Raw genomic sequence first — 21,107 nt, 5'->3', positions numbered from 1 at the left:
ATTCAACCATATAAACCCAACAGTATCCATTGCTAATAGTACATTATGTGATAGAAATATTCCAGGTCTGTGTTGTTCAATATGACAGCTGCAAGTGGCTGTTTAACACGTGATATGGAGCCTGTGTGAGGTAAGATAATTTTTCATTTTGTTTAATTTTAATTAATTTAAATTTGAGTTTAAATAGCCCAAGGTGCCTAATGGCTACTCCAATGAACAATGCAGATCTCCACACTGATGGCTACAAAAAGTGGCAGCTCATCATCAGCATGAAGTAGCTTTCAATCTGTAAATCAGCTAGAAGGCAAAGAAAAAAAAAAGCCTCTGTGTTAAGTAGGCAAAATTGTTTACATTTCTTTTGAATTTATATAAAGAACTATTATCCACTAACAAAGGTATTATCATCATCATCCCTTTTCTTTATAAAAGTAAAAACTTCTTAGGGCACCTGGGTGACTCAATCAGGTAAACATCTGAATCTCGATTTCGGCTCAGGTCATGATCTCAAGGTTTGTGGGGTCGACAGCAACAGCACACAGCCTGCTTGGGATTCTCTCTCTCTCTTTCTCGCTCTCAAAAATAAATAAATAAACATAAAAAAATTAAATACTTCTTACTGTGGCAAAAGGAAGTTTTTAATAGTCATGTTACTATTGTCATAGCTACAAATTGTCATTTGAACTTAGAATCTGTGCATATTTTCACATACTTTATGTCAGTCTATAGTTGAAATAAATATGCATGTCTATTTTGAAATTTGCCACAAGCACTAACATCAATTTGGTACATAGCCTCTGTTTACTTCACTGCAGTTGAAAAAGTTATATAAAGTATAGAATTTAAGAAAAAGAATCTCAAGTGGGGGGCACCTGGGTGTCTCAGTCAGTTAAGTATCTGACTCTAGATTTCAGCTCAGGTCATAATCTCACGGTTCATGAGCTCGAGCCCCGAGTTGGGCTCTGAGTTGGCAGTGTGGAGCCTGCTTGGGATTCTCTTTCTCCCTCTCTCTACCCCTTCCCAGCTCGCTCTCTCTCTCTCTCTCTCTCTCTCTCTCGGTAAATAAACAAACTTAAAAAAAACCTCAAGTAGTATCACTCATCCAAGGAGAAATACAGAGGAAATGAAATGTTTTACTATATGGACAATTTCAGCCATTCTTGTACAGGAATCACTCATACTATCTCTGAAAATTAAAAATCATTATAGATCACAAGCTAGTAATGTATTAAGGCTGGCAAGAACTTTAGAAAAAATCTCTCTCAATGCTGTAGTCCTTTGAACCACAGAACCCCTTGTTATTATCATTTCTGTACCAGTATGGGTTTGTAAGGAAATGGCAAGAAGTCCCTTCCACATGTACAAAAAATAGAGGATGATACTGTCTGAAACTTACCATCACTTACCCTGCGTCACATCAAAAACCGTGCTTTAATTACGCTACCCCAGGCCCGACAGCCTCTTGGCAGACAGGTCTATCTACTGCTGATCCCCCCTCAGGCATCATGAGCATCATAGGATTTGAAGTTGTAGGACTTAAGAGATCCTTTCAAAGTTTTCACTGTGTTTGTGATTCCCCACTTTAGAACATGCTATAGAAACTGAGAAATTGCTCATTAACCATATTCATGTACCCACAGTCCAGTAGTAAAGCTATGTTGCACCAACTGTTATTTTAAGGATGGTAGGTAGACCACATTCCAAAGCTTCTATGCTACCAATCTTGTCTTGGTATATTATGTAAGGCTTGTGGGAGACACCAGAGAAACACTCCAGAATACTTTGTTTCTCCTCCTAATAGGGACAGTGTATAACTATGCATGTGTGAATATGTAATAAATATGTGTGTATATACACAGATGCCACCCTGTTTATTGTTAACAATTTATTTTACATGCTTTGTCTTCTTCCTCCTCTACCAAACGATTAGCTCCTAGAGGCTTTTCCAACCGCCTTCTTAAATTACGCCCACCTCTAATTACTCCCTATTAAGTTACTCTGAAATCTGGACCAATCATCTAAACGGAGTCTAGATAACATGGCTTGTTCAAACCTGAAGATAGCTACCTTTTAAAATTTATTTGTTTACATTTTTCTGTCCTTAGTCTCCCACATGACACCAGCTCTATGACACTGTCTTATCTCCTTTTCATCACAGACACTTGCTTCTGCCAAGCATCCATTCCCAAATCTTTTCTCCCTTAGAGACTGAAAAAGCTAATCATTTTCCCAGCCTCCCTTGCCCAAACTTTTGGTGACCTCATTCTAGCCAAAAAGAATCAGAAGTTATGCTGTCCAATATGGTAGACATTAGATACATGTGAGTATTTAAATTTAAATTAATTACAATTAAACTAAAAATTCAGTTCCTTCAACATGCTAGCCACAACCCAAGTGCCCACTACCTATATGTGGCTGGTGAATACCATTTTGGACAGCACAGACTATAGAATAGTTTCAACATCGCAGAAAGTTCTCCTCGTCAACACCAATCTGAGAAGCCTGTCTACAGAGAAGCCTCAGGACAGGAATTGTCTGTGTGACAGACTTTTTCTTTCTTTCTTTCTTTCTCTTTCTTTCTTTCTTTCTTTCTTTCTTTCTTTCTTTCTTTCTTTCTTTCTTTGAGACAAAGAGGGTGCAAATGAGTAAGGGGCAGAGAGAGAGAGAATCCCATGAGGGGCAGAGAGGGAGGGAGAGAGAGGGAGAGAAAGAAGCAGGGCTCACCCAAAGTGGGGCTTGTGTTCACCCCAAGCAGGGCTCAAGTTCACCCCATGCAGGGCCTCAACTCATGAATTGTGACATCATGACCTGAGCTGAGGTCCAATGCTTAACCCAGTGAGCCACCAAGGCAGGGGCCCTGTGTGATACTTATAAGAGAATATCTCTCCCACCACCCTCATTCTCCCTGCTTTAGAGATCATATTGTGGGGACAGGAGACCTGGAGCTGAAGCACGTATTTTGTGACCACTAGGCAAGAAGCCTGAAGGAAAATTCCAGAATAATAGAAGGAATCGGAAAGAGAAAACCACCATTTGGGTCATTGAGATCATACTTGGGCTGGCAATCAAGCCTTATTTTTATTGGTAATGAATATTCTCTGGCTTAATGCATGGTTACTGTGGTTTCCTAGTTCCTAGAACAGTGTCTGGCACATGGAAGGAAATCCAAAGTGTTTGTTGATTCAATAGCTTAAATTTTGGTCATTTTCATGTTCCAAACATCCAATACGGTTCTTCATATGCATTAGCTGGTGAGTAAAAGCTTTTGTGAATTAAATATTTTTGATAACTGGGCAAGAATGTCCAGCTAAAATCAACTAACTTGAGGCTGACTAAAGTTCGGGCTTCTAGAATCAAAGGGCAATGTGTAATGTCATGATTAAGTTGACAGCACTTGGGAAAGAAGAGCAAGTTTTGGGACTTGAAATGTCTCAGTGACACCTCTATAAACCCTGTTAATAAACAGACATTCTCTGTATATTTTTGCATTATTTAGTGTTAATCTATTGGAGCTCCTGGGAGGCTCTGTCGGTCAAGCGTCTGACTTTGGCTCAGGTCATGGTCTCACGGTTCGTGGGTTCGAGCCCCAAGTCGGACTCTGCTGACAGCTCGGAGCCTGCAGCCTGCTTCAGATTCTGTGTTTCCCTCTCTCTCTGCCCCTCCCCCACTCACACTCTGTCTCTCTCTCTCTCAAAAATAAATAAACATTAAAAAAACACACATACTGTTAATCCATTAAACTCACAGCTGTAGTTTATATTTTTAGTCATTACATAACTTGTGCTGGAACGCATGCTCAGTCATTACCCAGGACCCAGATAGGAACAGCAGTAGTGTCTCAAATCACCCCCTAGCCTCTTTAGACAGCATTGGCTCCTGTTCTAGCTTACTAGTTACTAGAAATAGTGACCCTCGACAAGTCACTAAATCTCATCTTTTGAAATGAGTTTGAACTAGAACCAGCTTTTAAGCACTATGATTTTATCCTGCTGAACCATGAATTCTTTTCTTGTTTGCTGCAGCCAGACTATTATTGGAATGTATCGCTGTGACAGTTAAATGCTCTCTTTAGATGACCAAATATCTTTCTGAAATAGTATATTCTTTGCCCACTCCAGTGTAATTACCATCAGTTGTAAATACAAAGAAGAAATATGAGGCAAAAATTGGCCAGCCGTGCCATGTGAGGAATTACCTAGTAGCCTCCAAACACACGATGAGGTCGGTTACACAGAGTTTTGTGGAAGGCCCACCATTCAGCTAAAGACACTCAAATCACGCAGTTGATTACATTCATTTAAAGCACTTGGTGAGAGGGGCACCTGAGTGGCTCAGTCGGTTGAGTGTCTGACTCTTGGTTTCCCAGGGTCGTGGGATCAAGCCCTGCGTTGAGCTCCCTGCTGAGTGTGGAGCCAGCTTGGGATTCTCTCTCCCTCTACCCTCTCCTCCTGTCTCTATCTCTCTCAAAAAAAAAAAAAAAAAATTAGGAAGAAATATAATAAAGCACTTGGTGAGAAGCAGGGGAAAGAGGTGGGGTTGGTCAACCCACATAGAATAAAATGTAACAGATGGAACACCCCCTGGACCCTGGGCCACATGGTGTTCATTTGAACTGTTGGAGTCCGTCTATCCGTCTGTCTGTTTTCTAACTCAGACAAATCAATCTTCCCACTGCTGGTATAGTTATAGTTACAAGGAGCAGAGCTGAAGTTTGAGCAAAGAGATCCAACAGACAGAACGTATCTGGGGCCAGCAACTCCCTTGGTCTATTAGAGGGATGTGGGGACAATTGTGCCTGAGCACAGTTACGACTTGTCTGCTAAGCAGCTGTGGGTCTTATCTGTGCTGCTTGGACAGAGGACACGCAGGGTCAGATTGGGTATCGCCAGTGGGTAGCTGGTTCTCAACCCGATAAATATTGAGTGCCTTATATGCCACCCCTGTTTACTGAACCATAAATATTTGGTGCATCCTCAGTTCTTCAATCCTTTTCTGCCTAGAAGTCATTTTCTCATTTGTCCCATCATTTTTATCTGTTTTCTGCTCATGTTCTCTCCTTTTCTTTCCTGAATCTATCATGTCTCATAAGTGATTTGCTTCTCTACCTAGTGTCATCTACTCTCCTTTTTTCCCTCTCTGTTTTTATAGCAGAATTAAATGTTTTAAAATAACACAGAAAACACATTACATGACAGATGAAACAACAGACTTTGGGGAAATTTAGAAATATAGCTCACACCAGAGATGTGGCTAGCTTCTTCAAATAGCAGTATTGTCTGAGACCTACCTCCCAAAGACGATGTAAATAACCTGCCTTGTTATATCACCTATCTATGTTATTACAAGTTTTAGTCCTATGTGCCAACTATAATGGTCAAAACCTATCCACCAATTACTAACTATTAATCATAGACATAGTAGGAGATAGGTCAGTCATAAATTTCCATCTATATTTTTAAGAACCCAGTAGCTTCCTTCTTCCTTAGTGTTAGTTAACATGACAAAATCCATTTGTTGAGCTGTACAGAATGGGAAGATATATTTGAAGTTATACATTTCTCAACAAAATAATCATTACTTTGAATCAACCTCTGAATCAGTATATCGATAACACATTGAACATTGTGGTATTTGGATTTCTGTAATGTGCTTTTTTTTGTAACACATTTCTAAACACCCTCCTATGTCACCCAAAAGCCTCAAACATTGCTAAATCATAAAATTGGGTTATATAAACTTAGTCAAATTTTTAACTTTTTAATTCAGATATATTAGTTATTGCTCTCCTTATGTTACCTGCATTTGGGGTAACAGGACTGTTTTAGTTTATATGACAATGAGTCAAAATGCATGTATAGTTTGTATAACTTTATAGCATGCTAAAATACAGAAGAAGTGTGAAAATATGGAGGAAAAAGTGAAGTCAGGAAGTCTGGATTAATATACCGACTCTATCCTTAGCTGGGTTACCTTAAGCAACTTACCCAACATCTTGGTGCCTGAATTTCTTCATCTGTTGCAAGATTTAATATAAATTTAATTTAAAATTTAATTAAATTAAGTATGACAACACTGAAGGCACCTGGCACATGAGTTGCACGATCGGTGCCTATTGAACCTACTGAACCTGAATCTAGCCCATTGCCTCATATTCCAGATGGAGAAGCTGAAACCTACAGGCTGTACAGAGGTATCTCAGATCATACCTTTGGTTCAAATAAAACCCAGAACAGAAGAACTGGAAAGACTGCAGGTATGGTTGGTTTCCCTTATAAGCCTATAATGAGACTTTCTTATAATCTGGTCACGAGTTATGATTTAAATAAGTCACTCACTTAATGTCTCAGTTTCTCTACCTGCAGAATCGAGGGACTAATAATTACCTCCTATATTCTAGGAATATTGGACAGGCAAAGAAGTAATGCCTGGAAGAAATCACTGGGAAAAACTTTCTATGTAACCATAACATATCATTATAAACATTAGAAGCTGCAAAAGCATCTCATTGTTAATAACACCACATTACAATTACATATATACAGCTTCTTTCATCTCTGGATCTCTAGATTCCAGCAAAATTAGTGCAGTGGACATTCTTAGACAGTGATTCTACTAGGAAGGCAAAATGGAGAATTGAGGGAATCATACAGAAAATTCAGGAAAAAGCAAGCCTGTGTTCTCCACACGGACTGAGTTTTACAGTTCTATTTGTCCAGGTAATTACCTCAATTGTCCTCATCTCTCTGTAAGTGAACACTCCTCATCATACAGATATACGTATCTTCTCTCTCTCTCTCTCGCTCTCTCTGTTTTAGAGAGAGAAAGGAATGTGAGAGAGTGGGGGAGAGTGGCGATGGGGGGGTGGAGAGAGAGAGAGAGAGAGAGAGAGAGAGAGAGAGAGAGTCACAGGCAGGCTCCATGCTCAGCATGGAGTCCAACACAGTTCAGGATCATGACCCAAGCTGAAATACAGAGTCAGACACTCAACGAGCCACCCAGGTGCCCAGATGTATGTACATTCCAAGTTCAGTTCAATATAACTGAGATGCTTCTGAATGTCTGTTCCAAGAAAGAAAAGCCTTTGTCTTCTGTATTACTGTAAGCCCAGCACCTGAACAATGCCTAGTATTCCATAGGCACTCCATAAATATTTGTTGAATGAATTGATGAATGAAAAAATAAGCCAAAGAATGGGTAACATTTCTCCATTCATGAATTTGTCTTTCATGATGATCAAATAACTGCAACTGAGTTGCCGTATGGAAACTTAAGGAAAACTTTTATTTATGAACTCCACTCTCAGCTCAGTTGACTGTGCATTGAAATTTCTCATACTTGCACTTACCTCTTAAAACTATATGAACATATCATGCTATCATTGCTAGATTATAAATGATAAAATTCCAGCAGTATGACTCCTGTCTGTCCCTATCAGGAAAAGTTGCTCATCTATTTGGAGCCTGTTTGGCTGTAAAACCTCTGTATATTAAGTTCTAAATCCACTTAATTAGCTTCTCTAATCTTCATTATATAAAACTCAGTCCCATCTGATCGGAATATAAAATAAAAACAACCTCTCTGACAGCTAATATTGCAATATATAGAGTCTCAAGGGAAGAGAGAGATTCTGTCTAGGGCACTGTCCAGTACTGTGACTCACTTTTACCTGATCCCCTCGGGAATTATTCATTACCCAGTGAGCTAAAAATATTTTCTGATTTTATTCTTCTTTTCTTTGTGTATTCATATCCCTAACCTCCTCCCTCCAGAACTCTGAAAGAAGGAAGTCAGGAGTCAGGTGTTTGTAGGTCCCTGCCCATAGCACCATGAAATTCTATCGAAACTACCCCTATTTTAGTTACAATTATTTCAGGTGAAAGTGACAGAAACACAACTCCAACTAGGTGAAACCAAAAAGGAACATATTGGTTCACATAAATAGGAAGTTGTTTCAGGCATAGCTGGATCTAGGTTCTGAAGCAATGTTCCCAGGTCTCTCTCTCCACCTCTTTGCACTCTGTGGGCTTTGTTCTGTGGGCAGGAACTATTCACCCTGCAGTTGGAGAGCCACCAACAGCTCCACCTTCGTATCAACCTCACATTACTGTAAAATCCCAGTAAAAAATAAAAATAGCAACAAAACAATCCCCTTTCCCAGCATTCCCAGGAGAGGGACTAACTAACCTAGTCTGGGTTGAAAATACACTTACCTCACCTAAAACTAATGTAATGTGTGTCAGTTGTACTTTGATAAGGAAGGAAGGAAGGAAACCGAGTTTTAGAACAACTCGTTAAAAGAAAAAAAGAGGGGTTCCTGGGTGACCCACTCGATTAAGCGACCAACTCTTGATAACAGTTCAGTTCACGATCTCACAGTCATGAGATCGAGCCCTGAGGGGGGCTCCAAACTGAACATGGAGCCTGCTTCGGATTCTCTCTCTCCCTTTCTCTCTGCCCCTCCCCTGCGCGCGCGCTCTCTCTCACACATACACAAAATAAACTTTAAAACAAATAAAAAATAAAATAAACTTTAAAAAAAGAAAAAGAAAAAGAAAACACACATACTGAACAAGTATGGGATAAGGTGAGTTCCCCAAATACATACTTGATGGCAGAAAAAACAAAACTGTCTGCTATGCTATCTTTACCCCAATAGTATATGACATAGACAAAATGACAGGAAGGACAATTCGCTGAATGTTAGTCACAGTTATTTCTGGATGGCTTGCAAGCAAATTTGAACATCTTCTTTATGTTTCTCTTTATACTGTTGTTATTTTCCATGTTTTATAATGTATATGAGTTACTAACATAATTTTAAAATTAAGTGCTATTTTACGAATGTATTCATTTTATCAAATAAATGAATGAGTATAATTCCTGAGTCTGCTGCGTGTGAAGCACTTTTCTGAATGCTAAGGACAAATTAAATGAATAAAATAGGCGTGGCCACTACCACCAAGGAATTTGTTGTTAGATGGGGAGGACAAACACATACTCACTTAATCACTGTTGTAAACTCCTTAAATTCCTTTGGTAAAAAGATAATTGCTATTTAAAACTTACCAGCTATCATTACTCACTGCTTATCACCAAATCCCTCTCTTTCATAAAAGAGACATCAAAGATTTAAATATAAAAGTATAATCATGGGGCCCCTGGGTGGCTCAGTTGCTTAGGCGTCTGATTCTTGATTTCGGCTCCAGTCATGATCTCACGGTTTATGAGGTCCAGCCCCACACAGGGCTCCAAGCTGATAGCACGGAGCTACTTGGAATTCTCTCTCTACCCCCTCCCCCTCTCATGCTCACACTTCCTCTCTTTCAAATTAAAAGATAAACTTAAAATATATATAATCATAAAACACATTTAATAATGACATTTATATGCAGGTATATAATCACCTAGGTGTATGTGTGCATACACACATACATGTGTTAGAGGGATAATGAAATATAAAAAACTTACAAATTAGTGAGAAAACATTCAACTACTTAAGAAAAACAGGTGAAATATCTGAATAGCTAGTTCAAAAAAGGATAAATATATGGTATGATATGATATGAAAGTATGATATGAAAGAATACTCAGCCTCAGGCGCCTGGGTGGCTCAGTCGGTTAAGCATCCAACTTCCACTCAGGTTTGGGAATTTGAGTTTCTGCTGTCAACTCAAAAGCCTACTTTGGATCCTCTGTCCCCCTCTCTCCCTGCCCCTTCCCCACAAGCGCATGCACACTGTCTCTCTCTCAAAAAGAAACATTAAAACAAATGCTCAACCTCACTAATAATTTTTTTAATGTTTATTTTTAGAGAGAGAGAGAGAGACACAGCCTGAGCAGGAGAGGGGCAGAGAGAGAGGGAGACACAGAAACTGAAGCAGACTCCAGGCTCTGAGCTGTCAGCACAGAACCCAAATCGGGACTCGAACTCATGCTCCACGAGGTCAGGATCTGAGCTGAAGTCCAATGCTGAGCCACCCTGGTGCCCCAGCCTCACTAATAATAAAGAAATGCAATCAAAGCAACCTAAAAAAAAAAAAATTATCAAGATACTAATTTTTACCCTTCGAACTGGAAAAAATCAGAGAGTTAGATAATATCCGATGACTTTTGGAGAAGTCAACTGTTCTCCTAAGTGATTAGAGGCACTATCAATTGATACAACAAAAAAACATTTTGCTTCCTGTCCCAGCTTTATTGAGATGTAATTGACACATAACATTGTGTAAGTTTAAGGTGCCAGTATGATAATTTAATGCATTTAAAAATTGCAAAATGCTTATCACCGTGGTATTAGCTACCATCTCCATCCCATCACCTAGAAGACACTTCCTTTCAAGTGAAGTCTTAAAGAAAGGAAATGAGAAAGCCTCTGTGTGCTGATCTCCTAGTTAGGTGAAAAGAGGGATATAGTGGACCCCCATTTCTATAAATAAATGTGTGTGTGTGTGTGTGTGTGTGTGTGTGTGTGTGTGTGTGTGTGTTTTATGCTGTGTATACATACAGTATTTCTGGAAGAATATAAAGAAACGGTAAGTAATGAAATCTTACCTCTGGGAGAAGGATCAGCAGTGAAGAAACTTACATTTCATCCTGTAAATTTGTTTATTATTCAATTTTTAAAAAGTTTTATACATGCATTTACCTTTTATTAAAAAGGCAGACTAAAAAAAAAGACTGATTTTAGAAACAGAGTGAGCGAAAAACTGTAAATATGTTTTTCAATTTTCTGGCAGCAGTAGACAGCAAAGCATCACAGAATATGTCTTACTTGTTCCAGGAAGGTTGTCTTGAAGGAAGACTCCTAAAGGTGGATGTGTAAAAACTGTAACGGAAGAAGGTACCCATTGTCAGGGAAGCCCCACCTCCCCGCCCCGTTTTTTTTGTTTTTTTTTTTTTAAATGGTTTGAACAAAACTGCTCTTTTTAATATCCCTTCAAATGTAGATCAGTTCTCTGAGGGCAAGGTGGGTAAATTTGCATAGGCTCAAAGGAGATTCCTGGGAGCTTAGGGATGGAGACTGAGGACCTGAACCCTTCTGAGGCTCAATGGCTTTATATCTCTGATGGAGTTAGTGGTCTCCAGGCGGTTCTATCGTGAGTAACGTTGTAGCTGAACTGAGAGCTGTCTGTGGAAGGCTCCTGCAGCCTGAAAGAAAATAGAACATTTGGGAAAATGAGAAAAGACCAATTTTGCAGGGAGTGTAACGAAGGGAAGATTGCCATCCCAAGAGACGCGTGAGGCGGGCAGAGGTCACATCTTGCAGTGCTTGTGGCTTTGGTCATTAGGAATGTCGTTCACCTTAGTAACAGTTGGAAGCCATCGAAGGATTTAAAGAAGAGTGAAGACACAATAAAAGTTGCAGTTTTATATGCTTCTTTTGGCTCCTGCACAGGGATTGGAGGGGAATGGAAACAGCATATGAAAAGATTATGGTGTCTAAAGACAAAATTAGGTGTCTGTAGCCAGAGATGAGGGATTATTCTGGTAGCTTTAAACTAGGAGGATGGGAATGGAGGTAAAGAGAGGTGGGTATCTATGACTGACACCATGTTTAAGAAACTACGAGCCTCATTTTTGCTTATTTGGACGGAGGGAGAGGGGGATGTCAAGGATGAGTCCCAGTTTTTTGGTTTGCCAAGCTGCATAGGGATGACATTTACCAAGACAGGAAGCCCTGGAGGAAGACCAATTTGCATGGGAGGATCAGGAGTGTTTGCTGGACACGTTGAGATTGAAGTCTCTTTTAGACATTCAGGTGGCAGTGTTGAGAAGGCACTGTTACAGTCTGGAGTTTTCAGCAAGGACTGGAGGTTAATTTTTTTTTAAGTTAGAGCATAAACATTTTATTTGAAGCATAGGTGAAGATGAACTTTCCTAAGTAGAAAAATTAAAGTGAGAAAGGAAAAGGGATTGGTGAGCATCTATCCCAAAGAAGTCAACTTAAAAAATTTTTTTAATGTTATTTATTTTTGAGAGAGAGAGAGAGAGAGTGCAAGCTCACAAAATGGGGGAGGGGCAGAGAGAGGGGACAGAGGACCCAAAGCAGGCTCTGCACTGCCTATAGTGTCTCAAACTCATGAACGAAGAGAAAATGACCTAAGCTGAAGTTGGAGGCTTAACCCACTGAGCCACTCAGGCGCCCCAAGAAGTCAACTTTTAAATGTATGGGAGGAGAGAAGGCAGCAGAGAAAGAAAGACAAGTAGAATAAAGCCTTCCAAAAACGAATAATGTAATAAGGATTGCTGATTAGTCCCTATGATCATTTACTTTCTCCTTGTTTTACAAAGTTAATAAGATCACTTAGAGACAGGAAGATTCGTTATTTATCAAGAACAATATCTATTTTAAATTAACCCTTCTTAAATTGCCTTCTAGAACACCAAAGATGCCGAACACCAATTTAAACACCAAAGTTACTACAAGCAGTAACACTAAAAGCACAAAATCACCTGTCCTGCATACCACACCAGCCACATTCTAGCCTCCACCCCGCTGCCCTACTAGTGAGTTAACAGAACCCTTTTCTCCTTTATGGCACAGCTTTTTATGACATTGTCTCTGAGTTTTACTAGAAAGTATGGCAATTCCAGCTGACTTCTCTAGAGCTATTGCAGGAATCCAGGAAAATTAGTTTTTTTCTTTTGTGTCACTACTCAGTTTTTAGAAGACGGAGCTAAATATTCCATGCTAATGGCACCCGAGGAGGCACTTCTAAGGATTCTGTTGTTACCAAGTCATCATGGAAGAAGATCTTATCAATCAATCATTGAACTGGGGCCTTTTGCCCATATATGTCTTTTAAAGATAAATACCTAGTCTAGTCCTTTATAGTCTCAAGCAAAATTTTGCCCGTTGGCAAAAATAGGTAAAAATATGGAACTGATTTCCAGAGGGAGTTTTTCTTTGTCTTCAGCATGCTAGAGCAGGGGCCAGCCAATTTTTTCTGTAAAGAATCAAGTGGTAAATATTTCAGCCTTTGCTAGCTAGAGTGTCTGTTACAACTACCATGGTGAAAGTAGCAATAGATAAAACATAAATTCATGAGTGCCACTGTGTTCCAAGTAAACTTGATTTATGGACACTAAAATTGGGATTTCATATAATCTTCATGTGTCATGAAATGCTATTCTTCTTTGGATTTTTTTCTATCCATTTAAAACTGCAAAAATCACCTTAGCTTGTGGACTTCGTAAAAATAGATGGTAGACTGACTTGTGCTCTAGGTGAGACCATCATAGCATGTCTTGCATTATCACCACCTCCTTTCCTCCCCCCAATAATTAATTCAGAAAATTCAATTCCAGTTGTTGAAAATGAAAATGTTAACCCTGGGGCCAAAAAAAAATCTGGGAAACATTGGAGTCCAGTTCTTCCAACATTCTTATTTAAGGCAATCTCAGTAGACTGCACCATCCATCTGGGGATGGCCATTTGCTTCGAGTTGATAAGACATAATGGTGACAGCTCAGATAAGGTTCCCAACTACAAATTCTCACCACTCATGCTGAGGTTGAATCAGAACTATTGTCAGTAAGGATGGTGTCTGTCAATCCATGTGTTGCAAAAACTAGCACAGACCTGATTATTGCAGCAGATGTTTGAAATGTAATTATAAGCACTTAGAGCCATTTTGAGAGAGAGAGTCTAACCCAAGAAGTTCTTTTGGTATCAGACTGCAAAATCAATATGAATTCTTGAAATGCATTTTGAATGCTTCTGGAGCCCTTAGCCTGAAGTGACCTTGGGCCAATAACATCAAGTAGGCCAGAATGTGGTAGAACCCTTTTACAGTCTTTCATTGCTTGTATTTGTCCCATGCTACCTGACATAAGTTTAAGTAATAAGGTCATGAAAATTTCTTCTAAGTGTTTTACACCCAAGATGATCTGATGGCCCCCTTTCAGAAAAACAATATTACATTTCTACAAAATATATCCTTTATGTCAAACTAACTCATGCTGATGACTTGGGATCAAGCCTTTATTTCATATTCCCACTCTTTACCTAATTTGAGGCATAAACCAAATGGGATCTCCTAGAAAGATAATTCTGTAACAGGATCAGCCAAAAGACATAAACATTTAGAGGCCCTCAGACATTGATGACACGGACATGATAAAAATCTGTAATTCCCAGGAATTCCAAGAAAAATTCTTAAAATCAAACCTCAGACTAGTAGCCAGACTCCTGAAAGTAAACTCCTTGGTTGACAAATACACTAACACAACTGCTTTCCAAGACCCCTCTTTCTCAACTACCCTCCCTGCCCCTCTTGTTCAATCTCCTTTAGACACAGAAACTCTTAAGGAATTTAAGGCATAGGAACTGGTAGCACCTGAAGTTGAAAAGGCTAATTATAAACAGGGAGGATTTCTATCTTTATTTATTTTTAGCTTTGGAGACACCTGCTTTGGTCTGTCCTCTTCTCTTGCCTGCAATTTAGTCCATAACCTCTGTGAGATTAGACACTATGGCAAAGGAAATAAAGTTCTCCTGCACAAATATTAGTGGGAGTGCACCTGCCTTCATATTGAGTAGGTAGCCTCCACTGGCTCAATCTATCAGGAACACAATCCTGGTAAAAATGTAAATGTGGGACAAGGATGAGAGCCAGCTCCTTCTGTCTCATTTCTCCACTGGTAAATGGATCTTATTCAATTCTTAATGTTTCATGGATAGGAATATGTTCTAAACCATAGTCTGCATGTTTTCAGGATGGTTGGAAGCTTTTCCTTGAAAATAGGCACTGCCACCATTGTAGCTAAGAATAACCACTTTGGACAGTCCCTTGGTTCCCCTCTAGTAATAGAGGCACTCAACTCACTAATGTTCAACAGATACTTCTACTCCCACAAAACTGCATCCTTCTTACCATTCTCTGGAAAAAGGAATGGGCCAAAACAACCAAATTCCCCGAGGAACTCGCGTTTGCCTGGGTTCAAAGTCATGCCTTTATTTCTGATCATTATTTGCTCCTCCCACTTCAGCCCTTATGAAATAGTTACAGTCAGGGCAGGAAGATCTACTATCCCTCTTGGACCTTAGGAGATCTAATATGATTCAATCCAATAACCTTAAATACTGCCCAGGTCTTATTAAATACACTCATACTTATGACTAGCAGGTCAATTCTGTTTTCGCCCAGAGTTCCCACCTCAGCCCTTACATGATTTTCAGGTCAGATACCTAGTTTTCTGGGAAAGACAGGTCTGAAAAACTGATCCTGAATCCAAGTAGAAGGGACCTAACTCTGTCCTCCTAACCACCAGTATTGCTGCAAATCTACAAGGAATACAACCTTGAGCTCATGTTGCGCAATTAAGGAAGACAGCAGCCTCACCTAAATAGAAATCTGATCCAACAGAAGACCTTAAACCAAGGCTCTTTCAAGAGCTCCGAGAAGCAGAGAATAGCATGAAGTACCCTGCTTTCCCAAGCCCCACCAAACAGGCACAGAGCATCAAAAAGTGGTCAGCTTCAACCCCAGATTCCAAAACAAGATCCTCCAGGGGTTCCCTGCTTAATCCCTGCCTTCTTTGTCTACTCTTCGTCAAACTGTTTCTTCTATTTCCATCAATCTTGGAACCAATGCTCCCCTTATTACACAATACCTTGAAATGATTTTGCCCCTCTTTGTTCTGTCCTGTCCTGTCTCACCATATAAACAAAAAGAGAACAAAGCTCTCTCATTCAATTTGTTCTGTTTTTTTTTTCAACTGTCCCTACACTCTCAACCCATCCCTCACCTGACCACTGGGGTGGACATTCCATTGCCTTCAACACATCCCAGGGAGACTTTCTCCTTAATGGTCTATATGGGTAATTCAACCACTTCCACTTCATCAACCCCAACTTCTCAGCAATTCCCAACATAATCAAGACGTCTCTTAAAACCTCCAAAACTCTAGGCACCTAGGTGGCTCCGTCAGTTAAGCATCTGACTATAGCTGAGGTCATGATCTCACAGTCCATGAGTTCAAGCCTCACGTTGTGCTCTGTGATGACATTTGAGGGCCTGGAGCCTGCTTTGGATTCTGTGTCTCCCTCTCTCTCTGACCCTCCCTCACTCATACTCTGTGTCTCAAAAATGAATAAATGTTAACAAAAATTTTTTAAAAATCTCCAAAACTCATGATTCTACTTTCCCCATAACAGGTATAATAAAAAAAACACATCAGCACTTTCATTTCTGATAACCATCTTCTCCTTCACTACTTTTCAACTAAACTTGCAAACTTTGTTGAATTCTAAGTAATGACTATGGCCTCCTGCCAGATCTACCCAATGGTGAACTACAACTATTATGATTAATTACTACACCCCCCAAAGTGCCTGTGTCCCCCTGCCAAGTATATTACATTTTATATGGTAGCAAGCCTACACCTGCCTTCCCCACATCATTTTTTCCCCTACATCTTCAGAAACCTTATCTGGGACTTCCAATTATTTAAAATCACTAGTCTACCTGTTGGCCATGTGTCCATCTGGAGATTTAAATGGTCACTTCAAAATGAGGCAAATATAAGTTATTCAGGAGAGTTCATAGAGGGGTCATTAATTCTCCCTTTATGTGTGCTGTGGAGGCTATTATATCCACTACGGAAATTATAAATTGGAAAAAATAGAAAGGTTCCAAACTCATGCAGAAGTAATAAATGATACCATTTCTGCCATAGAAACACAACAAATAAGCTTAAACTCACTGGCTCATGTTGTTATAGACAATCATATAGCTCTCAACCTCTTCCTAGATGGTCAGGGAGGCGTCTGCTCCATAGCCAAAACATCTTGTTGCACTTGGATTAACATCACACACCAAGTAGAATAGTCAACCACTGGGGCGCCTGGGTGGCGCAGTCGGTTAAGCGTCCGACTTCAGCCAGGTCACGATCTCGCGGTCCGTGAGTTCAAGCCCCGCGTCGGGCTCTGGGCTGATGGCTCAGAGCCTGGAGCCTGTTTCCGATTCTGTGTCTCCCTCTCTTTCTGCCCCTCCCCCGTTCATGCTCTGTCTCTCTCTGTCCCAAAAATAAATAAACGTTGAAAAAAAAAAAAAAAAAGAATAGTCAACCACTAAACTCAAGGAAAAGGCTATTTGGCTCTCTAAAAGTTGATCCAAATGGCCTATCAGACATGTTGTTCTGGATGGGAAATGGAAATCTAGGATCCTGGATTTGGGGTATATTGCAAGAATTACTCACCCTTCTTGTAATCTTATGCCTTACAGTTAAATGATGCATCCTGTCCACAGTCTTAAATGCTACTATGTAGTTATTATCTCAAAATATGATTCAAAAATGTGTATGATCCATCAGACTCCAAAACAACTCCACTTCCAACTAACCTCTCACTCAGAGGCTGAATTTGAGCTTTAAGTACCAAGATCAAATCTGGAATGACAAAGGTGTAGATCTGTACATTCCCCATCGCTTTGTTTCCCTTGCAGTTATTTAAGGACAACCTTATGGTTGTCTTCAATAAGAGGAAAGGTGATGTGACAAGGTCAAACACATCGCTTTTCTCTATTGCCTGAACCTACTAACAAGGCCAGACAGAGACCTTTCCCCTTTTGCCCCTAGTCAATTTCTAATTCTTCGTCTCATGAGTGATTAGCTAACATTAAAAGTATGTGTCTTCTGGGGTGCTTGGCTGGCTCAGTTGGAAGAACATGTGACTCGATCTCAAGGGTCATGAGTTTGAACCCTATGTTAGGTATAGAGATTACTTAAATAAATAAAAATTTAAAAAAAAAGTATGTCCTCTGAAGCTAGCTAGACATAGACATAAACATTTCCTGTTGAGATGACTGAGACTTTGTCTGATTGCAAAACAATTCCAACAGCAAATCACCCCATCTGTCACTTAGCTACTGCTCTCTTTAAAATGTCTAGGGTGAATCCACCCTACTGAGAAACTCATCTTCAGATCTAGATGCTGTCCCTATTGCAATAGTATGAATAAAATCATTCTCCTTAGTTGTTCAGTTTTTGTCTTATTTTTTAAAGTTAATTTATTTAAGCAATGTCTACTCCCAACATGGGGCTCAAACCCATGACCCCAAGATCAAGAGCTGCATATTCTACTGACTAAGCCAGTCAAACACCCCCAGTTTTTGTCTTTAACATGGCTTATGCAGATGGGAGAGAAAATTTTCATCCTCCTTTGGGAATTACATCTGGTCCCCCAAAGAGTCCAGTCATGCATAGTTTATTTCTAGGTAGTGAGAAGAAAATGACCTTTACTCCATTGAGGCAGACCTGGGGCTGGGCAGAGACTAGGAACCAGGCAAAGAGAAATTTCTGCAATAAACACCCAGTAGGAGATAGATAAATAGCATAGTGTAATATTGATTATTTTTTAGCAAGTTACTTCTGTTATTTCTATCACTGTTAGTACCTTCTCACTCTTAGTACTCAGTAAATTATTTTTAAATTTTCAGTCTGGGTGTAGCTGCACTATGGAGAATTAAGGAAAGAGTCCTGTGTCCCATCTTGGAAGAAAATGTCAAAGAGGAAGCAGCACCTTTTTTTTTTTTTTTGAAGTAATGTCTGCACTCAATGTGGGGTTCAAACTCACCTCAAGGTCAAGTGTTGCATACTCTACTGACTGAGGTAGCCAGGCACCCTGGGAGCAAGACCTTCTTTAAGTAGCAGAGGAAATTAATGAGAAATCTCCAAGAACAAGTCTAAAAGTCTTTGAGACCTGCTTCTCTCCCCATCAGATATTCTTTCTGAGTTGCCAATTTGTGATGAGCTGAGTTTGGATTTTATTGCAAGTAGTTTGCTTACACAAGAAAAGAACAGAGTTGGTGGCCCCTTATATAGAGCATGCATTAATACGAAAGTCAAGAGCCAATCAACAGGGAAATGTTGGCGGTTTGGAAGCAGGCTCTGACTCCTAGGGAGAGTGAGAGGTTGTGCAAGATAAATACAGAACAGATGGTCAGATAATTGAGAGTCTATGGTCTATTAGTGGAGGAAGATTGTTAGGGCGAAAAGCTAGATTAGTCAGTCGGGTAAGGTAGCCGAAGGGGCTGCTGTGGAAGATGTTCACATTAACCAGGATCTTACTCCACTGGAGCCTTGAGGGTAAATTGGTTCAGAAATTGGTAAGAGTCTCACCTCAGGAGTTAGTTCTCCTACGATTTAAGAGACCAAATCCTCCAGGTGAATTAGACTCTAAGTAAAACACTAACAACCTAAAGAAAGCTTGGATTTTCTGTTCTTTCAAGGGTAGATGGGAATATATACTGCACAATCTCATCTTGAGTACGGGTGGACACTAGCCATATTGATATGATCGCTTAAGGAAATGACGCTGGAAATTTAACTTTTCGGATTTTTCCCACTCATATAACTGCAAGATGATTTCGGACCTCCCAAGTGTTTCTGTGATTCATCATCTGTTGATACTGTTGCAGGGTCATCAAGCATGACAGCCAAGAAAGAATTCTTGAGACATTGACAGTACAACTTAGTAAGTTCATTTAAGTAGCACAGAGACAGGACCTGCACTTTTGCTGTATGAAGCTGGTGGTTATGATCAAGGGGGAGGGAATGTGCTGGGAGTATTAGATCATAAATGGCTTCTTCAAATTTCTTACTTGCAAAACTACTTTCTCAAGATTTCTTTGGTGCTTATCGTTCAGTTCGATATTAACTATTGGTGAGATATACAGGCAGTCGTGAAATTCTTTAAGGATGTAGCAACCAGCAGTATTTGATCCTTATCAGAACTATGCAGGGTATAGGTCAGCCTTCTGGGCTAAAGGTGAATATTTTCTGCTTCTATCTCTCAACAATATCAGAAATATGGTGCAGAAATATTGGATTAAAACTGAGAAGTAGAAGCACTAAATTCTAAGCCTTACATTGCAACTCTTGGGTAGGCTTCATTGTGTTAATGGCCATGACATCTCAGAAATACTGCATAACACAGGAATGAAAAAAAAAAAAAAACCAAAACATTTCTGAGTCCTAAGTAATTAGGGGTAAGCATTAGGGAGAGAGAATTAGGTAAAAGACCCAACTTTTACTATAGTTGATGATGTGTCTGGATTAACCATCTGAACTTTGAATGATTGCAGGTGCAGTGACCGCAAGTTCTCTACAGTTGCTAAGAAGAATCTAAGGATATTGAAAGTTAAGTAAGGCCACACCTCAGGAGCCACATGAAAGATTGGCTGAACTCCAAAATGAAGAAGAAAAATACATAACGAATCATTTTCAGTCTCTACTGGCACCTTCACCACAAATCTAGTAGACTAATTAAACACTGTATGGATTACATTCTATTAAAAACATATTGTATATGGAGAGATTATCTCATATATGGCTTATTTACCTAACCATAGCCTATTTGAAGACAACTTATTTGACTTGAAGATAAAGGTTGAGAACTGAAACTACCTTCCCTTACCCACAGTTTGGACACTAAGGAATTAAAATGCCTGTTTTGCCCTCACTACCCACAGATAACCTAACCCCCTACTTTACATGACTTTACTATTCCATTGTCTTCACAGGTGTGACTTTCAAAAGACCCATCAATTCTTCAATGGAAAACATCAACACACAGTCTGCATCCTAAGATTCTTGGAATGTCTTGCCTGAAAAATCCTTGCCTGCTGTTTTTGACAACCCTGGACTATTGTCTCTTAATCTTTACCCAGTTCTCATCAAGCTCCCCAGCGAACTAAATCTCTGATTCTCAATTAATGCTGAATTCGTTCCCCCACAGAGACATTACGAAAGCTTTGCAGAGGTTGTGTTCTTTGTTAATATGTAAGCAATATACTTAACTTTGTCTTATCCACAGGTTGTGTTTGGGGATATTTGAGGAGCCAGCAAACAACAGATCTTTTTTTAGTTGTTTTGCATAGAGCAAAATTACACTTCTAGCTTTCAAGAACATCTACAAATGGTTAGTTTGTGCTGGCTTCTTTAAAAGATAGACTATAACTTCTCCCTGCACACTTAAAAGACAGCTTCCAACAGTAACAGCTGTATCATTACTGTAGTCTTGGGAAATGTATAATGGTCTCAGTAACAAACAGGTATGGGATCTTTCAAGAATATATGGCAGATGTTATATTTATTATTTTTGTTGG

General features: G+C 39.6%; 1 long non-coding RNA gene across 1 annotated transcript; it reads left to right on the top strand.

Annotated features, from left to right (window-relative positions):
• Nucleotides 1-3,022: 3,022 nt before the first annotated feature.
• Nucleotides 3,023-20,327, top strand: LOC121033640 (uncharacterized). The gene is made up of 3 exons (XR_005792051.1): nucleotides 3,023-3,248; nucleotides 6,155-6,250; nucleotides 20,085-20,327. It is a non-coding gene; the product is annotated as an uncharacterized LOC121033640 (long non-coding RNA).
• The last annotated feature ends 780 nt before the right edge of the window (nucleotides 20,328-21,107 follow it).

This window comes from Herpailurus yagouaroundi, unplaced genomic scaffold, assembly GCF_014898765.1.
Source record: "Herpailurus yagouaroundi ecotype Mexico unplaced genomic scaffold, PumYag 28, whole genome shotgun sequence".
Classification (NCBI taxonomy): domain Eukaryota; kingdom Metazoa; phylum Chordata; class Mammalia; order Carnivora; family Felidae; genus Herpailurus; species Herpailurus yagouaroundi.
The sequence above is the reverse complement of the archived record's forward strand: the minus strand, read 5'-3'. Positions and strand labels throughout refer to the sequence as shown.